The following is a 20560-nucleotide window of genomic DNA, read 5'->3' as shown; positions in this document are numbered from 1 at the left end:
CGGGCCGACCCCTTCTGTGGCTATTCGGAGAAGGCGGACTGTTCACCCGCACTCCCGGCTCGGCGCGGGGCCCGTCCCGCACCCGGCCCTGTGGGGAGCGCCGCCGGTGACGTCACCGGGACCGCGGGGCCGCCGACCCCGGCCAGGGACCCGCGGGCTCGGGGCGGCCGCCGCGCGCGCCCCCGCCCGCGCGCGCCCCCGCCCCCTCCGCGCGCCGCGCGCGGCTCCGGGGAGCGCCGGGAAGGGCCGGCCCGGCGCGCGCCGCCCGCACCGCACGGCGGAGAGGAGAGGACGGGCAGGGAGAGCGGGAGAGGGAGCGGCAGACGCGCACGGAGCGGGGCAGCTTCACCCAGGTGAGAGCCTGCCGCGGAACACCGTCCTGCCGCGCCGCGCTGCCCGAGCCCGGGCAGCGCCAGCCTCTCCGGCCGCGTCCCCGCCGGTGCGTATCGCCCCTTTGTTGTGTGGGCCGGGCGCGGGTCCCGCCGCGGGGCCCTACCGGGGCAGGGCTGCGGGCGGCGGGCGGAGGCTAGTCCCGGGAAAGGGCCGGGGCCGGGGTGTCTGTAGACGGGCCGGCCGCGTTCCGAGCGATTTTAAACTTTACTCGCGGCCGCATGCCTGTGCCTTGGCCGGGCGGCGCCGGTCACGTCTCTGCCGACGGCCGCCCGCAGGCTGCGGGGCGGCGCGGCGGCTGCCGGCGGCCCCCGGGCGGCTCTTTTGTGTGGCGCGGTGCGGTGCGCTCCGCTCGGGCCGCCGGGCTCTGCCCCGCTCCCTTCGGCCGGCGCTGTCAGGGCGGCCCTGGCGCTGCGCGGGCGCGGAGCTGCGCCCGGCGGGGCCGCGCGGAGCGGCCGCTGGGCAGGGCCGCGGGCAGCGGCCGGAGCGCGCGCTGCCCCCGCGGGCGGCCCCGGCCCCGCGCAGCCCCCGCTCCCGCGCGGCCGCTCCGCGCTCCCTCCTTCCTTCCCCCTCTCCCTCCCTCTCTCCCGCGCCGTGCGGGGCGCGACGCGGGCCCCTCCGCCCGCGGCTTTGTGCGCGTCCCGTCCTTATGAAGAGAAACAAGCAGCTGCAGCGCTGGGCCGAGTTGTTGGAATTTATCCCTTTGTGTATATTACAATATCCTCCATTTTTCTGCCCTCTAAACAACGAGCCTTTCGCCATCTTGGGCAAATTTTTATTCCAAAGTCTGTCCGTCTCTTTTAGGAAGGAACGAGTAGAAATCTTGAAAGCCCTTTTGATAAGTCTCAAAGTTTAGGAAATGTTACAGGGACAGACAGTGACGTCATGTAAAGTTTAAGGGGATTTTTTTTCCAAGACGCTGTGCTTTCCCCCGGAATTCCTGATCTAACGCGTTGTAAACCGCACTTTAAAGAGAAAGGTTCCTAGTTGAGACTGCACGTACAGGGGACGTTGTGAATATGCGTCTTTATCTGGCGTCTGGTTTTGTAACAGGGAAATAATCGGGCTTTTGGGTTATTCTCCCCCCCTCTTCCCTATTTCTTTTCTTTTCCTGTCCCGGCCTCAGTGTTTAATGTGTAATGCTTAATTGTTCGGTTGTTTAAGCAAACGTTGTAAAGTTCTTAAGTAATGAAAAATCTGGAGATTTTAATTGCTTTTGTTTACGGAAAGTAGTAATCTCATGTGAAGCTTAAATGAAACACTTGGTGCAGGATCTTTCCTGAGAAATAAAGGGTCTCCTTGGCATGAGAAACATGGAAATACATAGGCCCATTTTTAAATGGCAGAATTGGAGGGCATGTGTGAAAGTAACAAACTTAATAACCTTTATTATTAAAAGGTGCCGTCTGGAAAGTACCTATAAATATTGCATGTAGTTTGGGTTATATTCCAGGTACTGTGTAACGTGGGTGGCTAAACGTAGTTACTGTGCTAAACTCATTAAAAAACCCAACTCTGCAACAACCCTGCACCCAAAAACCAACAAATAAATCGTATCCTCTATGAATTTTACATCAGCTGTTGTGACAAGGAAAACAATAAAAGGTACTGTGCTGTTAATTTACTTTTCAATTGCACTAATTTTTTTAATTGCATAAAAGTTTTTCTGGTCACATGATATGACTTAGTGAAACATGGGTTACTTGATAAGGAATAGCTGTTGTAGGTGAAGTCCTGTTTTCCTATTCTTTCTATGCTTATCTGACTTGTTGCATATTTAAAGTCTCACTATTGAGAACATGAAACTGTATTTAATTTGCATTTTCTTTGTCTTCAGGGTTGGGAAAAACGTTGGCAACAATTAACGTAGAAAGTAATATGAATAGCTGTTTGTACATCAAGACTTTTATATCCAAGTCAGTATTGAATGATGTACTCAAAGCATCCTTAAGGTTATGTTGGAACAAATGTCCAATATTACTTACTTTATTTTTCTTTCCTAAATGCATCAGAAGGCATGGCTGGATTCAATATTTACTAGCTACGTGAATACTGGGTAAATGAAAATGTTTAAATAGTTGAAAGCATGTACAACAGGTGATTCCAAATTACGAATGGAACAAAGGTCTAGAAGATTGGCCAGGTAATAAATGATGAACAACAAGAGTATAAGTAGTTTCAGAACACGATACTATAGTTTTGACGTCTCATAAACAACTACACACGTTTTTGTCAAAATGCTGCAAAATCAATAAACTACATAATATTAAGAAAATTGTAGCCAAGATAGTTTTTGTAAAGTGTATGTAGAGGAAGCATTAGGAATTGTTAAGGGATTTTCGGTGTTCAAGAAATTTTATGTTTACTTGAAGCAGGGGATATTTGTTTCATCATAGGTGATACCAATTCCTTGTAGGCAACGGAGTATTCATATCATATTGTGATGGAGTTTATCATAAACAGAACTCTCTGGAGAATTAAAAAATATTTCTTCAGAGGATCAGGTAATGTTTCCTTTTCATTCCTGGCCCCAGATCTGTTCTGGATGGCACAAAATAAGGTTTTGTGACTATCATATATTGAAAATAAACTGGTATTGTGGTACTGTGTCCTGGTTCTGGCCAGGACATGGTTAATTTTTGCAGTAGCCAGGAGTGGGCAGGGCCAGGCCCTGGAGGTTATTTTATACCACTTCATGTCATTGTTGGAGGGGGAAGAGTGGGAGGGGTGGAAGTCTTTTCCTGGGAGAAGGGGTTCCTTCTAGGTCAGAGTAGCTTGGTGGAGGGAATCAGGGAGTGATGGGGAATTGTTGTTTCCATGTGAATCACTCCTTTCTTGTACCCTCTGTCATTAGTATTGTTGCTGTTACTGTTCATTTTCTTATCTCATTGTTGTTTCCAGTAAATTACTCTTATTTGGACTTGGTCTTTACCAATTCTCTCTCCGTCTTGCAGGGGAGGGGAGGTGGGGAAGGAGCAAGTGAGTGAAGAAGTTTCAGTGGGAGCACTAAATGGAAAATGCCATTCCTAAACCACAACATACTGGTATTTCTCATCCAGATTATTTTTTTAAACTAAATTCCACTGTGCTGGATTCCTTACAGGTCGGTGTTCCCACAAAAAGTAGTTGTTTTTAGGATTTGTCCATGAAGATTATTGTGGGTTGTCAATACCATCGTAAAATGTTTTGAGTAGTGTTAGAGGAAAGGTAACTGAGTATGTGCTTTGTACCTTTTGATGAGAAATGCTTGGTTTTCTGGAACATGTAATACAATGCTTTGCATTTTCAAAAGATAAGTTAGCAATATTTTTATATAATAGAGGGAACAAGCATTGGTTGACAACAAGCATTAGAGGGAACAAGCATTGGCAGTATATTTGTTTAATCCTTATGCTACTAAGAAGAAAGTGGTACAAGACTGAATTTTTTTGTCATTATGAAGAACACTGAAATTGCCAATAAGAAAGTAGTTAAAATCTTTCTTTTTAGGTCCTGTTGACCTTTCTTGTGTTTTCTTTGTCTGCATGTTTATTATAGAACTGCAGTGTAAGGGAGCAGATGTTTTGCAAAACATCCTGATGTGTTGCTTTTTCTTATGGGAGTGCATAACTGTTCCTTCGGATGCATCGACTTGACAGCTGGTTGATTTCATGGAACTACTAAGAAGCCATTAGTGGTGTCATTGAATTGAAACAGAACAGTAGCTCCCAGCTTGAACTGCAATTGTTAATGTCTTTGTTGCTACTTTTCTGTTCCTATGCAAAATGTGGAATATCACAATTGCAGATAAAAAGAAGTTTGTACTTCCTGTCTCATATCTGCGAATGAGGAAAAGGAGGCGTTAGTACCTGACTTCTATGATGGAATATTTGGGAATAAGAGATCTTGACTGTTGGGAGGTACAATGAACAATGCAGTTTGCTACACAGCACACACCCCCCCCCACCCCCGACACATTAAGGGCTTCGCTGTGTGTTCAAATTGCTTCACTGTGATAGTCTTCCAGGCCCTAATATAGGTATCTTTAAATAAAACTAAATACTGATTGGGTGCTTTCTTGTTGTTGTTGTTGTGGGTTTTTTTTTTTTTTTTTTTGTTTTTTTTTAATCAGCAAACTATTCTAATAGATTACATAAGAGTGATACTGTTGTGGTTTCATCGCTTAGATAATTTGGCCCAATGCAGATTCCCAAAGTCTACCAGTCTTCTCCCAAGTGTGGTTCAGCAGCTTAGTTAATTTTGTTTTACTGCAGTATGTTCAGTAAACTGTGTCATGCCACATTATCAACTACTTTGTGATTGTATATTGCCACCAGAAGAAACACTGAAACACGTAGCAAGGACAGCAGTGATTTATGTGATTGATAGTTTACAATGTCCTGAACATGGACAAAATGTAGTATGTGTTGGTCAATGTATTTTAAAGAAACTGGAAGTTTATGTTGAGGAACATGACACAGTATTCACAATTTGGGTATGGATGATCTTCCCTGCTGCATCACAAAAGGAAATGAAACATCCTTTTTGTAACTAAAATCTGTGCTTTAAAATTTTTTTGTTACACAGCATTTTTACTTTAAACCTATTTTTGTTGTATTCTTTCTGTATAATGGTTGAAAGAAAGTGCATCTTTGTTTTAAGTGAGTGACAGGCGTTTGGAGTTCCTCTGGCTTAGTCTTTACAGATGAGAAGCAGAAGCAAGGATACTGTATTAGCTTATAGTAGATCCTCCCCCACCCTGCTCCCCCTTTTTTGCCTGCTTATTAAAAAAACCCCAAGATTAAAAACCGAACAAACAAATCAATATGGAGTCACCAGAAGATTAGTGTGAGGAAAATAGCAGGTTCACAATAATTTTTGAAATTTGTGTTTCTTAGTACTTTTGAAGTACTAACATGAAGGCAAGACTGTGTAAGGTTCACTGTCGTAGACATAAAGACTCTGATTCGTGGAAGGGTTTAGTCTTTTACTGACATCACAAGAAGATGATAGTAGAGGCAGAAAAAAGAGCTGCCTTCACTCAGTTTAATATGTAGTGTGCTGGGTAGTTGTTTCCTTGCAAACGGAAATGCGTGGTTTGTTATTCTGCAGAGTAATGCCAAGGGGGTGGGTAAGCTGAGTGCACATAGTCACTAGAAGAAATTGGGACCATGTGTTCATTAAGTTCACTCTGCAGAAGGGCCAGGCCACATGCAGTATTTTGCTATTATTTTGTTTCTTAATTGTACAGTTTTAAGTGAAAAAAGGTATGTAGAACATATAATCCAGTTAGCACGCAGTTTCACGTGTTAGCTGTGCTAAGTTGTTGTTTAGTGTTATAGCTCTTTACTGTCCTAAATTTACATTATATATATAATGTCATGATATTGAGCCATTTCTTAAAAAGAAAAAAATAACTATACTTTCTAAGTCTCATACTGCAGTTGCTTTAAGATTTAAGTGGAAATTAAAATCCCAGAAAACCATTGTAGTAATTTTATGATATCATTTAGATTTTTGTTTCTTTTTTGGGGGAGGGAGGAGAAATTGTGATTTATTTTATTGTGATATGAGCATTTCATGAAACCACCAGGTGAAAGAAACACTCCCAGAGTGTGAGGAAGTCTTATCCTTGTTTCAGTTTTTTAATGTAACAACTAGGAAAGGAGGATGCAGGGATTTTCCCTGCATAGTTTAACAGAATTAATTTATGCATTTGACAGAATTCCTAATACCAGTTTCTTCTATTTTTATGTGAATGTCTTTCAGTTTTTTTGATAAAAGACAAATATTAAAGAAAGTATACATTTTTTAACCTTACCTACTGACAGATGATCTTTCAAAGATAGTCTCTGAAAGTACGCACTTAGAAAAAGATGTGCTGGGCTTGTCCATGTCTAAAAGATGCCTGTTGCCTTCAGTGTGGATTTTCTCCCATTACATTGCTGCTCACACCCTTCAGGGCCTCCTGAATGTCTTGTTTTCTGTGTGTAAAGGACATAAGACCTCTTTTCACTTGATATAGGTCAGGCATTGTAAAGAGCTGAATGGGTTAAGCCTTGGTAGTTCGCAAAAAAGAGATTGCAGAGATTTTTCTAGCCCCTGAGGGAGGAATCCCCCAAAACCTTAAAATTCAAACTTCTAAAAAGACACCATCTGAAAAATTGGTTTACCTGATGAACTGTTTACATTAGTAATGGTTTCCCACCGAAATCAGTGTGACTGCTGAGTATAAAGACTTGTCTGGGTAATGTTTGCAGTGTAAAGCCTTGGGAAAGAAGATAGGTTTAGAAATAAAATAATGAAATAATGCTGTCATCTTTTTTGGAGCCTCACACAGAACTTAGTTCTGCTCTGGAATTTTTGGAAAGGATAGTGACGAATTTTCATTTTTGAATCATTTGAATCACAAATTACCAGTGTGTTCTAGTAAATTACAGTAAATGTAAGCTAGATTTTCTTTACGGCATTTAATAAAGTAATTTAAAGGCACAAAGTAATTTGCCTACCTGTTCTTGAGCTTGAATCTCCGTTGTGAGACTATTGAATAAGAAGCTAAAACCTTTAAATACTCTAGAGAGTATTTTTTTCTTCACTTTAAATGTTTTTGGATTGTGACCCTATTTATGAATCAATTGATATTAATGAATTAATGTTTTTATAACACTGAAAGATTCTTTAATAAACAATGCATTGCATTTTACCAGATACTTATTTTAGAAAAGTGGTGTGTAGTATCCAAGTATAATCATCAAAATAACCTCACAGCCCCCCTCTCAGCTCCCAATCTTTCTACAACAGAAAATTAGTTTGACAGAAATTATTGTGGTGGTCCATCAGATGCAGAGGGATGTAATTGTGTGGATTTTGCCCCATTTTCTGTTCTTGCACTTTTCCTCAAGCATGCACTCATTAATCAAAGACACTGTACTCCTGCTGAGGGCAGAGAGGTTCATCAACTTGGCAGCCAGTTTGGTGTAAAGAAGAGTGTACTGAAGCTCTTAACGTGCTGGGACATAAATAAATCGGAGGTCTTTGTATGCAAACCCTGGAGGTTAATACTGTATAATTCAGTGTCCTGTCTTTGTTTTTATGATTGATGTTTTTAAGTGTTTGAAGCAAGCCTTCAAGCAGGTCAGGGCACATTGGCTGATTGGCTGAAGCAAAAGCATGGCAGAGGGGCTTGGGTGTATGCTGCAGAGATCACGGTTGTGTTGCCTGAGCTGTTGTAGGAAAGTTCTGGAGACTGACAACCCTTGCTGTGCTAATGGACTTAGTGCATGGAACACCTGTAGTTTGGTCCTGTTTGTTCTGAAGTTACCGCTATTTGTATCCTTAACAGAACTAACGTGTGAAGCAAACAGGAGCAAACAAAAACTATTGGGCTTTCCCTGTAGAAATAGTGCTGGGATTTGACTTTAGCATGAATTGGTTGTGTCTTCATAATTCACGAACACCTGGTTACAGTGAGGGCATAGTCATTTGCAAGCTATTATAAACCATTCTGCTCACACATGGAGACTGTGCTTGAGCTTTTTTTTTTTTTATTGATCTACTTGCATTTGAAGTCTGGTGACTGCAGCCACAGAGGCCCTTCATTTTAGCTGTGTTTGCATCATAGAACAACCTCCATATTAAATATTTATTTTTAATGAAATGTTGAATAAAACCTTAAATGGTGAGCTTTGAAGAAACCAAGTGTAAGGGTGAGCAGTGACGTACGTCTTAAACACAAAATCTTATGTGAAGCAGCCTAAAAAGGTGACATCAGCCAAGCTTTGTAGTCCTTTGCTAACATTAGTTGTTCTGAATAAAAGTCCTTATTAGATTTACCCAGTGTTACCTTGCTTAACACTGTAGTCACTGAAATTTGTGGTTTTCATGCATTGTATGCCTAATGCTTTTGGAGAAAAACCCAGAAGAATAAAATGTGATTGTATTACACAAAATAAAGGTGTAGTAAAATTAGTTATAAACACTGCCTTGTTGAGTGCTACATGGAGAAAATAATGGATGTATTAGAAATTACTGTACTCTTATATATACATATAAACTGTAGGCTTATCTGTCATTATAATGTGAAAAGTACATATTTAGAAATACTGATTAGTAATGTAAGTGAGCTGTGATGTAAAATTGATTCTTCCCCTCCTCCCCATTCAGTTTTGCTTTTCCAAGTTAAAAATCAAGTGAGGTATTTCCACTAGTTTTTACATTTAGTTTGTTAACTTTGCTGTATTTTTGTTTACCTTAGTGATGGGAACTTCTGTAAGGAGAACTATACTTTTAACTATAAAAATCAGTTTTCTTAGCATCCTTGGTCCCTGTGGGAATAAAAGTGAGCCCAATATACCCACTCTCCACACATCTTTTGATGTTGTATGTTTTAAGTTACTAACTTATAAGCTGCCATGTAAATAGAAAGTATTGCTGAGGAAAGTTGTAAATAAAGTCTTACTTCGTATGTATGGATCCAGGAAAACAGGAAGCTGTTAGGGAAGGTTTCTTACTGTGTTTTTCAGTGAGATAAAAATATCAAACACACAAGCCTGAAAGAGTCTAGTTTTTACAGCTGTATTAGTTGATTCAATGAAAGATTATCACTCTCTACAACTGTGGTCTTTTCCAGGTAGTTACAGCTATTAAAAAGGGTAAACTGCAAGACATGCAAACCAGTATTTTTCCATTGCATCTCTGGTCATTTTTCATCCTTGAATTACCTTAAGCAACTCACTGCTTTGTATCAATGTTAATGCAAGAGCTAGATCAGAGGTAATAGGTGAGACTACAAGTGTGTGGTTTAGGAGAAAAGTGAGGCAGAAGATTGCTCAGTAGATCTTTTGGGGCTCCAACCTCTACTACAGTTGTAATGCCAGAAACAATTCCTTTATAGAATGGTTGTGGGACCCTTCGAAGAAGCAAAGAGAATCCCTAGCGTTTTTTACTTAACAAATCTAATATGAGAAACAGTAGAGAGTCCCATGTTGGCTCTTTCAGTGAAATTACCTTACTCAGGATTCTAAAGATGGTGAAGAGTCTGGATGGACCATGTGAGGAGTGGCTGAAGTCACTTGGTTTGTTCAGCTGGAGGAGACTGAAGGGAGACTCACTGGGGTTTGCAGCTTCCTCCCGAGGGGCAGCTCCAATCTCTGCGCTCTGTGACCAGTGACAGGACCTGAGGGAACGGTTGGAGCTGTGTCAGGGGAATTTAGGCTGGGTATTAGTAAGAAGTTCTTCCCCCAGAGGGTGTGGTTGGGCACTGAACAGGCTCCCCAGGACAGTGGTTACGACCTCAGGGCTGCCAGAGCTCAAGGAGTGTTTGGACAATGCTCTCAGAGACAGGGTGGGATTGTTGGGGTGTCTGTGCAGAGCCAGAGCTTGAACTGGATGATCCTTGTGGGTCCCTTGCAACTCAGGATATTCTGTGATTCTAAATGGATACACACTCACGCTCCTCTTAGTGAGCATTGGCACTCAGACAACAGCGGACAGTGATTGAATTTTTTTCACCATATTGTCAACATACATCAGGTTAAAAAGCTACTGTCCCAAAGGAAGTATAAGAAATGGGAAAAAAGACGAAAAACTGTGGATTATTGAAAGAAATCACAGCAGTACATTCCAATAATTAGTGTCTTTCTAGCTGCCTAGTAGAGAAAGCATTTGGATTTAGTCATACCTTAAATGTATTAGAGAATGATTTGGAGGACAGGGTTTAAGCATAGTGAGTGGAAATGTGAACTCAAAATAGGGAGGTCCCAATTTGATGGCATACTAGAGACCTTCTGTTTGGCATTTGTTTTTCAGGTCTTTTTTGTTTGTTTGTTTTAACTTGCCAGCAACTTGCCAAATGAAAGTTATATTAAAAGTTTTTCCCAAAATGACAACAAACTTAGTGAGAGTCCTTTATTGTTTGGCATTTAACTGTGATATTAGCACTATATTTTCCCATCAGGATCATCCAGTCCAACTCCTGGCCCTGCACAGACACCCCAACAATCCCACCCTGTCCCTCAGAGCATTGTCCAAACCCTCCTGGAGCTCTGGCAGCCTTGGGGCTGTGCCCACTGCCTTGGGGAGCCTGTTCAGTGCCAACCACCCTCTGGGGGAAGAATCTTTCCCTGAGATCCAACCTGAGCCTGCCCTGACACAGCTCCAGCCATCTCCATGAGTCCTGTCATTGGTCACAAGAGTGAATAGATCAGTTCCTGCCCTTCCGCTGCCCCTTGGGAGGATATTGAAGACCACAATGAGGTCTGACCTCAGTTTCCTCCTCTCCAGGCTGAGCAGACGAGGAGTTGCACCAGGGAATGTTCAGAAGAGATATTAGAAAAAAAAATTCCTGAAGGAGTTGTCACACATTGGAATGAGTTCCCTAGGGATGTGGTGGAGTCCCTGTCTCTGGAAGTGTTTAAGAGGGCAGCACTTAGGGCCATGGTTTGGGGGTGGTTATGGTGGTGCTGGGTAGATGGTTGGACTACATGATCTTGAAGGTCTCTTCCAGCCTGTGAAAGATTGTGTGAATTTGAACAATGCACGTGGAGCAGAGGGAAGCAGGGAGTATAATGTGAACTAAACAGTGATAGGTTCTAGATTAGTACCTGCTATCAGGCAGAGATATTGAAGTCATAATGCATAGTTCTGTCAAAAACATCAGTTTAACAGCCGTCACAATGCAAGTTTGACATGTTACTGGGAGGAGAAAAACAAGGACAAACCAGAAAACATCTGGAACATTGTGTTAATACAGGTCACCCTGTCAAGTAAAATAAAATGCAAATCAAAATGAAAGGAATCATCAGTTTTGGAACACTTTCCATATGGGATGAGATTATATAGAAGTCTTCAGCTTGGGCTAGAAAGCCACACGTGAAATATTAAAATAAATAAAAAGCTTTTTTTTGGCATTTCAGATATGAAAAATAACCTGGTAAAACAAAATCCAGTAATTTGTTAACAAAAATCAAATAGCACTTTTCACTTGATGCTGGATTAAGTTGAAGAATCCTCCTTAGATGCTGTGGAGAGCAAAATGCACTTAAAGTGATTAATGGAAGATGTGCTTATCAGTCACTGCTGAACACGGCGATTGAATTACAGTGTTAGGTTTGTTAAATCTTCATATTTCTGATTTTTGTGAGAAGGATATATACCTTTATTCTTGAAATGCTTATTACTCATGTAGATGGACCTTTAGTCTGAGTAAGTTCCTGTTAATTTTGATTTCGTTAATATTTGAGGTTTTGTTAATATTTGAGGTCTTGTGTAGATTAACAAAAAATGCCAGAATCCCCAAAGTTTTCTAAGATTTTAATGAATATAGTAGTTTCTTCATGTTTTTTATGTGGGATTTAAAAGTAATCATCCTTGTTTTGTGTTTGTTCAACCGCAGTTTTTTCAGTCATCACTGATTAGTCTGTCCTTCATTCTTGGTTCCTTACTGTGCTCTCTTTGCACTGAGTTTGTTAATGTGCATTATTCCATTAACATAATGCAATATAGAGTAGTTTTATGTACAGTAACTTCCACCTTACAGACTTTCCCCATATTCCTTTCTTTCCCTGTTCCTGTGTGTGAATTTTAGTCTTCAGATATGTAATGTCTTAAGGATATTCATAAATCCAGGTGTTTTGTAGGTGTTAGTGGCACTGTATTAAATGGTATCAAAAAACCCCCTATCTAAATACTGCACACAACATTGCAAGGAAGTTGCAGTTAAATTTGGGCTAATGTATTTGGTTGGAATAATAAATAAAAATGTTTAAAGTCTTGTGCTGTGGGACTTTCAGTCTTACTCTGAGGCACAGAGTTCACATTTGGTTTAGTTGTAACTTATATATAAAAAAAGGATAAAAAAGACAACCTGCTACATACAGTTTTTGGACTGTTTTCATCAGGATCACCTGTGAAAGGCAAGATTAGGACCACATCAGAAACAAGTGTAAATATGTTCCTCTTTTTGTTTGTTTTGTCTTTTTTTGAGTGCAGCAGGTAACCTATCAGTGCTGTCAGTGTGAACATCATAATGCTAATAAGCAGAACATCACCTCTCTGAAGTGCAACTTTTAAAATAAGAATATCTTGGAATTACGCTTGTTATGGTGTTGCTCCTAAGAGCAAAGACCAGAAGTCTGAGTGCAGTAATTGTCACAAACAGGTGTTGGCCATTCTGTACATGGATATATTGTGTTTAACTTTCAGTACAAGAATCAGAGAAATAGTAGTAATAAGAATTTGGAAGACCGTATGTGATAGATTGGGAGTTAATTTTAATGTACCAAAATACATTTCACTCTAATGCAAGAAAGCTTTTAATTAGGGTTTTTTTAAAATGCTTTTTTAAGACTGGTTTGGGGATTCAGTATCACAGTGATACCTTTAAAGGATTTTTTGGCCATATTAATTAGTTACAAAGTAAGTGTTTTATTTTTTTAGGCTAAATTAAAGAAGTCCAATCATGACCTTGAGTTTGTCGGTAATTCATATATACTGTGAAAATTAAGGCATTTGTGAGGTATGCTTATTTTCTGAAAGGAATGTCTACAATTGAAACAAAACTGATCTAATGCAGAAAACTGTTTAGTGAAAGTGGCCTGACCCAGTGTGGTTAATGTACGGGGTTCACATCAATTGTGAACCTTGATTGAAGATGAATGTATGCATTTATTTCCAAACTGTGTTTCAGTAACAGCGATAAACAAGGGAAAGTGCTGCACTGGGCCTGTTGTTGGTGAGCAGAGAAGGACTTGTAGGTGTTGTAATAGAGGCTGGCTTGGGCACAGCGATGGGGAAATGATGGAGGTTTTCATTCCTGGAGAAGTCTGCAGGGGGTCAGCAGAACAGCTGCCCTGGTGTGCCAAGGGCAGGCTTTGGCCTGTTCGGGGGCCTGGGAGACAGAGTCGTCTGTCAAGGTGCAGGAGCAGACTGTGCACGTGTGCTGAGGGAGGAGCTGGCCTGAACAGAGAGCTGGAACTTGGCAGGGGGAAAAGGGAGTTTGTGACCTTTTTGAAGAAGGGACTACAAAAGGAGGACTACAAGGATGTTGTGAGGTTGTGCAGGGAGAAAATTAGAAGGGCCAATACCCAGCCAGAACTTAATCTAGCTACTGCTGTAAAAGACAATACAAGTTGGTTTTATAAATACATTAGGAACAAAAGGAGGGCCAGGGAGAATCTTCATCTTTTACTGAATGTGGGGGAAACATAGTGACAAAGGATGAAGAAAAGGCTGAGTTACTTAATTCCTTCTTTGCCTAGGTCTTTATTAGTAAGACTAGTCGTTCTCAGGGTACCCAGCCTCCAGAGCTAGAAGACAGACAGGGAGGAGAATGATAGCCCCATACTCCAGGAGGAAATGGTTATCAACCTGCTATGCCACTTAAACATGCACAGTTCCAGGGGGCTGGATGGGATACAAGCAAGGGCATGAGGGAGCTGGCAGAAGTGCTCATTGAGCCACTTCCATTATTTACCAGCAGTCTGTCATGGTTTTGCCCACCAGCCCATCCCTGGGGCTGAGGATGGTTTTGTTCAGGTGATTTCCGGACAAAAAACCAATCAAAAAACTCAGTAACGCCTTTGCTAATTACATCTTTAAGAAAACGGAAGAGAAGACTTGTGTCACAGTTAAAATTAGGAGCAGCAGCCATGTAGAAGAGTAGCGGGCCCAAGGAGGGCCAAGGCCCCCTCCTCCCCTGGCTTGGGCCGGGGGGGGGACAGGTGTAGTACTGAAACCCTCCTTCTCTTCTGTAAGAGAGTGAAGAAAAAAAAAGTTTAAAAGACAAACTGCTTGGACAGAAACTGCTGCGGAGAAATTCCAGCGAAGAGATAAAGGACTTTCAAGGTCAAAGTTGGCAGTTGGAGGAGAGAGAAGAAAGTTCAAAGGGGGGAGAGCTACTTCTCCCTTTCGCTCTCCCTCCCTTCAGCAGGGTAAAGACTGAAAAATAAAATCCCTGCTACCTGTGAAAGTTTGTTCGGGTGAAGAGACCCCCCATGCGGCTCACAGAGGAGCTTGTGGATGCACCAGAGATTTGTGACTTTAACAGAGAGAAAGCCTTATGCTGGAGCAGAAGCGGCTCGGATGAGGTAGAGTCCTGTTGAAGACTTTGTGACCCTTGAAGAGGACGATTCTTATGCTGGAGCGAGACGGCTCGGATAAGCTTGGGATCTCAGTGAGAGATCCATGCTGCTGGTGCTGAAGATTTGTGACCCTGAGAGAACCTACGCTGGAGTAGAAAACGGCTCGGGTAGGGATGTTGGGATCCATGTGTGGGATCCATGCTAGACCATATTGGAGAAATCTATCAAAGACTGTTCTCCCATGGGGAGGAACCTCCATAGGGAAACAGGGGTGAACTCTTAAACCATTATCCCCTGTAACTCTGTGGAAGAAAATCCATAGTAAGCAAGTGTCCCCTTGCAGGCCTATGGAAGAAGACCCTTCAGGACCTGAGTAACCCCCAGTCTTCGGTTTTAGCCTAGGAGGGGGTAGGCCCAGCCCTGGAGGCCAACACAGAATGAGAGAGAGATAAAGAAGTTCCAGCTGCGACGAGAGTGCTGCAGAGTTACTAGAGAAAGAGCTGGAACTTCAAGAATGAAAACAGAAACTGCTTCTCCTCCTTGGACTGATATAAAAGGGGGGGGGAAGAAGTATTTTTCTGTAACTACATGGCATCTTTTACTTAAGTAGAATTGTTGTAGATATAATTCTTTAGTTTTAACTTGTTAATAATAAATGTTCATACTTTTTTTTTTCAATTCAGTCTCTTTTTGTCTGCATAAACCTTCTCTCAACTGATAATAATTGTATGAGGCAAATTGAACCAGGACAAAACCATGACACAGTCCTGGCTAACTGGGGAACTCCCAGTGGACTGAAATTTTGCATATGTGACACTACGTACAAGAACAACTGGAAGGAGAATCCGGGAAGTTGCAGGCCTCTTGATCTGACTTCAGTGCCAAGGAAGGTAACAGAGCAGATCATGCTGAGTGCCATCACGTGGCATGTACAGGACAAAGAGGGGATCAGGCCCAGGCAGAATAGGTTTATGAAAGGCAGGTCCTGCTTGACCAACCTGATCTCCCTCTATGGCAAGGTGAGGCACTCAGCAGATGAGGGAAAGGCTGTGGATGTGTCTGCCTAGACTTTAGTAAAGCCTTGGGTGCTTCTCTGACAACCTTCTGCTGGAGAAGCTGACTGCTGTGGCTTGGGCACTGTTCACTGGGTTAGAAACTGTCTGGACAGCTGGGCCCAGAGAGTTACATCCAGCTGGGGCCAGTCACCAGTGGTGTCCCCAGGGCTCAGGATCAGGGCCAGTCCTGTTCAGTATCTTTGTCAAAAACCTTGAGGAGGGGATCGAGTGCACCCTCAGTCAGTTTGCAGAGGACACCAGGCTGGGCAAGAGTGTTGATCTACCGGAGGGTGGGAAGGTTAGAAAGGCTCTGCAGAGGGATCTGGACAGGCTAGATTGATGGGCTGAGGACAACTGAATGAGTTTCAACAAGGTGAAGTGCTGGGTCCTCCAACAGCCCCCTACAGGCCCAGGCTGGGCAGAGGGACTGGAAAGCTTCCAGTGGGAAAGGCTCTGGGGATGCTGGTCGACGACAACTGAACATGAACCAGGCGTACCCGGGTGGGCAAGAGGCCAATGGCACCTGGTGTGTACTGGCCACAGGCCCAGGGCAGTGCCTGTCCCCTGTGCCGGGCACTGCTGAGCCCCTCACGGCAAGAAAGAGATGGAGGGGCTGGAGCAGCAGGAGCGGCGGAGGGAACTGGAGGGGCTCAGCCTGGAGAAAAGGAGGCTCAGGGGGGACCTTCTGGCTCTGCAGCTCCTTGACAGGAGGGGGACCGATGGGGAAGTTGGGCTCTGCTCCCAGGGAACAAGGGGCAGGATGAGGGGAAACGAACTCAAGTTGTGCCAAGGGAAGGCTCAGGTTGGGCATCAGGAGGAATTTCTTCCTGGAAGGGCTGGTCAGGCATTGGAAGGCGCTGCCCAGGGCAGTGATGGTGTCACAGTCCCTAGAGGGATTTAAAAACCATGTAGATGTGACATTTGGGGAGGAGGTTGGTGAATTTCGCAGCTGTAGGTTAATGGTTGAAGTCTATGATCTTAAAGGTATTTTCCAATCTAGATGATTCTATAAATGTGCTTGTTTGGTTTCATTTGTATTCCTTGAATTGGAGCCTGCATCTGCCAGAAGAAAACTGAAGCAATATGTAGATCTCAGATGACCCAGTGCAGAAGTTTGCCATTACATGTATGGCATGTATCATAATTGAGATGCAGTTAGATTAAATCAATACATCTTAATCTTGAATAGTTGTAAGTGTGTGTCTGCCTTCATAAAAAGGCATTGACCTACTGACACGTAGGGGAGCTGAGCATGTAAAATTGTTTTGCAGAATCTTGGCCTTAAGTTAGTCACTGACTGGTTTCTTTTCATTATTTCAGTAGTAACATTACTGATATTTTAATACCTTTTGTAATTTTTTTCTATAAAAATAATTTACACTCATTCTCATCAGTAATGCCTTAATCATATTTCAACAATCTTCTCATTTCATTAACTGATACGTTCTTTTCTATGAAAAATGTTTACCCTACTTACACTGAACCAGAAGAATGTAGACTATAAAAATTTAGGGTGTTTTTTTCAGGGCAGGTGCCAAGTTTAAGCATTTCTGGTTTTGTTTTTTAATACCTCTTCTAGACACAATTGTCAGAGAAAGAAGGGAACTATTACATGTGGCTGCTAATCCAGTGAATATAACAATGTTTTGCACTTGGAAGTTTGCCTTTGGCGCCTGTACACTATTCGCATTGTGGTTCTTCATGATGTGAGGTACCATCCCAAAGAAAAAGCTACCTCTGATGCATAAAGTAGCATTAGTTAAGAAAGAAAGCACACTTTCGAGTATTGATTCTATATAGCGTAGATTTTTGATAATCCTTAACTGGTTGTGTTCATGTATCCAGAGCTTGTTAGCCACGGAGCTGAAGATTGAACCTTCATTATGAGTAGATTGAATTCAAATGCTGTTTGTGGAATGGAAAAAGTAATTTCTGATGAAACTCAACTGCTACTATAATGCTTCTGGTTACTCCTAGTTAAGCAGGAGTTTCCTTTGTGGCTCTTTCCCTATTGTCAACACATGTAAAATTTTATGTACAGTGCTGTGTCTGCTCACCTGTCTGTCCATGTGCCTATCCATGTGCAGTCACTTTTGTTTGCCATTCTTTTCAACCTTAACTGAAAGTAGGCTAGACATTTAACAGCAAAGTTCTACAGTTTTATGAAAATTAATTCTTGTATTGAAGAAGATACACAAATTAGACCCACCAGCTGAGGAAGTGGTAGGCCAGTAGTAGTGTTATTTCAGCCTGCCCCAAGCAGTTCTCCAGTTCTTCAGTGTGTGTGCACTTTCCAACAAGTATATCCACTGTCAGCACCGTCCTTTCCAAGTGAGTTGTTGCAATGGGTTTGTATTTTGTGGAGAGGATCTGGTTTGTGGCATCAGGAGAATGCAGAGGACCATCATAGGAACACTGCTTGCAGGAGAGAGTTTCCAGTTACCTTAAAGGTAGCATGCACATAAGGAAACCTGTAGTAAAAAGCTTTCTTTTATGTGGTACCTTCTGCATGTGTTCTGTGTACAGCAGAATGTGGATACTGAAGTTTAGTTTTTTGGATGAAAATTTTGTTTTCAGAATAAATGCAGTGTGATTTCAATTAGAAAATGTTGACCACTTTTAAGTAACATGACTAGAGTTATGTTTACATGTGTAACTACAAGCAATAAGTAATCCAGTCATTTCTGTTGGTGAAAATACCTTAGAATCATTCCCATGTGCACATTTATTTCTTACTGAGGGTGCAGATAGACCAGCACAAGTCATGCTGATTTGTTATCTTTCCATTCCACTATTACATGAGAGAACAAACATTTGCATTGATGTGTGAAATGAAAATTTGCCTTTATGGAATCCATGCACATAATCATACAGTTTTCCAGAGCTTTCATTTTGGTTGATGGTTTTTCAGAGCCGGAGTCTGTGTGCTTAACAGCGCGCTGTGAAATGGATTGTGTGCATGTGTCACATGGATAGCTCACAGACGGCTGATTGCCCTTTCATCAATAAAAGCAGGACTTGCCATTTTATGTAGTGAAATGTAAGTGAAAACCGTAAGGTTTAAAAAAGTATAGTCATAACTATTTTTTAATGGAAGTGAAGTGTTGTCCCAACTCCCCCAGTATCTTAGACTGGATTTCAGTGATCAGATAGACCATATCTGGTTCACTTCCATCCTGTAAACTCTAAGCCAGACTAGCAAGAGTCAGACGTGTTTGTCAAATATTAAAAAGATTGCATAAATGGCTGCTTTTATGGTAATATAAATCACATTGGTTCATGTGTGTGGCAATAATTAACTTCTGTTGGTGTTAGAAAATAAGTCGTCATATCATTGCTGAAAAAGAGGCTTCAGTATGTTTTGACTCATCAAACAGAAGTCAGGTGCCATTAGACCAGTATAAATATATGTAATTTTGAACAGCAAAAGTGTAAGACTACAATTTCTTCAGAACTTGAAGAGAAGCTTGGTTTCTTAAAGATATTTAAGTTTCTTTTTTATTTTTTAATAGAATATTTTACATATGGCAACCAGTGAAATAATCATAAATCACGTCTTTTAAAGAATATGGGCTCAGGATGATTAATTTTCAACTTGCCAGTTGCTTGCTTTCCTGGCTATATTTTAATGGAACATAAAGAAACAGTCAGAGGTCAGAGGACCAGGGCTCTGTAGATGAGCAAGTGTTTAAGTTTTAGAACAAACTTTTATCTTGACCATCTTTCCTTCTAAATAAATGCAGTTGGCTAAAGAAAAAAACCAAACCTATTCCATAGTGTGTTATTACTAATTTACTTTAGTGGTTTTTTTGCTTGTGATACTCAGATACTGATTGATACTTCGGGCAATATTTAAAAAATGCTTAACATTTCTGTTGATGCTCTTGGCAGATGTGCTTTGAATTCCATTAGTAGCAGAGTTAAATTAGTTTCATTCTTTAGGTCAAGCTCCTGTCTTTAAGAAATGAAAAGGCAAGGATATTTTATTAAGAAACACTTGGTACTTCAGGTGGCTTCTGGCCTCTTGGCACTCGTGCCCTGCAGGGTCCCTTCCATTCAGGTTTTAGTGCTCTTTCTTTACGGTATTTTCTCTGTCAGTCACTGGACATTCAACTTCCATCTACCGATTCCTAAGTTATCTTGTCAAAACTGTGTTCTTATCCTGAACCTGAAAGCTCACAGAGCAGAATAAAGTACTTGCAAGCTTGTTTTTGCCCAGAAAGAGCAGGGAAGCAGAAGAAAAAGAATCTGAAACACAAATAATAGATTTTTAATAGGTACCCATTAATAAAGTCTTCAGGTTTGCTGTAATTCATGCTGCTGGTAGCTTACTATCATTATCAGAAACCTAGTCCAACGTCTAGTACACTGCTTTTGTACTAGAGTGATGCTGGGATAATGAATGTAATCTATATGAATGGTTTGAACTAAAAAATTTATGGCTACCACTAGCTCCTTATTTTAGATTCCTCTTTTTCTGTGTGAATAACTTACAGGTTTTATTTTCTTCCCCCCACCTCTCCCTTCTCATATGGGGGCAAGATTTACAGCATCGCTTCAGTAAGATAGAAGGAGTAGGGGGAGTATAGAAGAAACACTGGCACTCCTGGTGGCAGAGTCCCTTCCTCAAAGTAAAATTCTCAATTTTATTTTGAACTAGTAAGATTGATGGCTTGCTTTACCCTTTGAACTTCTGGGGATGTCTTGAAGTTTGTTGTTTTGGTGCCACAACACTCTGTCAAAGTTATTTGTTCATTAATACCACAGAATTGTTTTCCAGTAACAGAGAAACATCTATATGCAACTTCTGTTTCTTTGAACTAATTGTGATCATAATTCTTTATGCCAGAAGAATTATCATAATTCATAAGTTGTTGCCATAACTCTTTATGGCATTTCACTGTTCGAAATACATGCTGAAGGACAGAGGTGAGATTTGTAGAATTCTATGTGTGGTGCTGAGCTCCTCCGTATGGAAGAGATGGAGTCACTGAAGAGCGTCCAATAAATGGCTGTTAAGATGCTGAAGGGACTGCGGCATCTCTCCTGTGGGAAAAG

The 20560-nt window shown here is 41.8% G+C and overlaps 1 protein-coding gene across 13 annotated transcripts in view; it reads left to right on the top strand.

The window, feature by feature from the left end:
* Positions 1 to 264: 264 nt before the first annotated feature.
* The window catches only part of BAZ2B (bromodomain adjacent to zinc finger domain 2B), a 113686-nt gene continuing 93390 nt past the window's right edge, over positions 265 to 20560 (top strand). For 12 of the 13 annotated variants that reach the window (XM_050339325.1, XM_050339324.1, XM_050339323.1 and 9 more), the window contains exon 1: positions 265 to 353. The gene's annotated coding sequence lies outside the window, so the exon portion shown is untranslated. Of the gene's footprint in view, positions 440 to 20560 lie in introns of all 13 variants that reach the window. The other variant, XM_050339312.1, reaches the window with a different exon arrangement.

Source organism: Myiozetetes cayanensis, unplaced genomic scaffold (assembly GCF_022539395.1).
Source record: "Myiozetetes cayanensis isolate MyiCay16 unplaced genomic scaffold, myiCay2020 scf9, whole genome shotgun sequence".
NCBI lineage: Eukaryota > Metazoa > Chordata > Aves > Passeriformes > Tyrannidae > Myiozetetes > Myiozetetes cayanensis.
The sequence above is the reverse complement of the archived record's forward strand: the minus strand, read 5'-3'. Positions and strand labels throughout refer to the sequence as shown.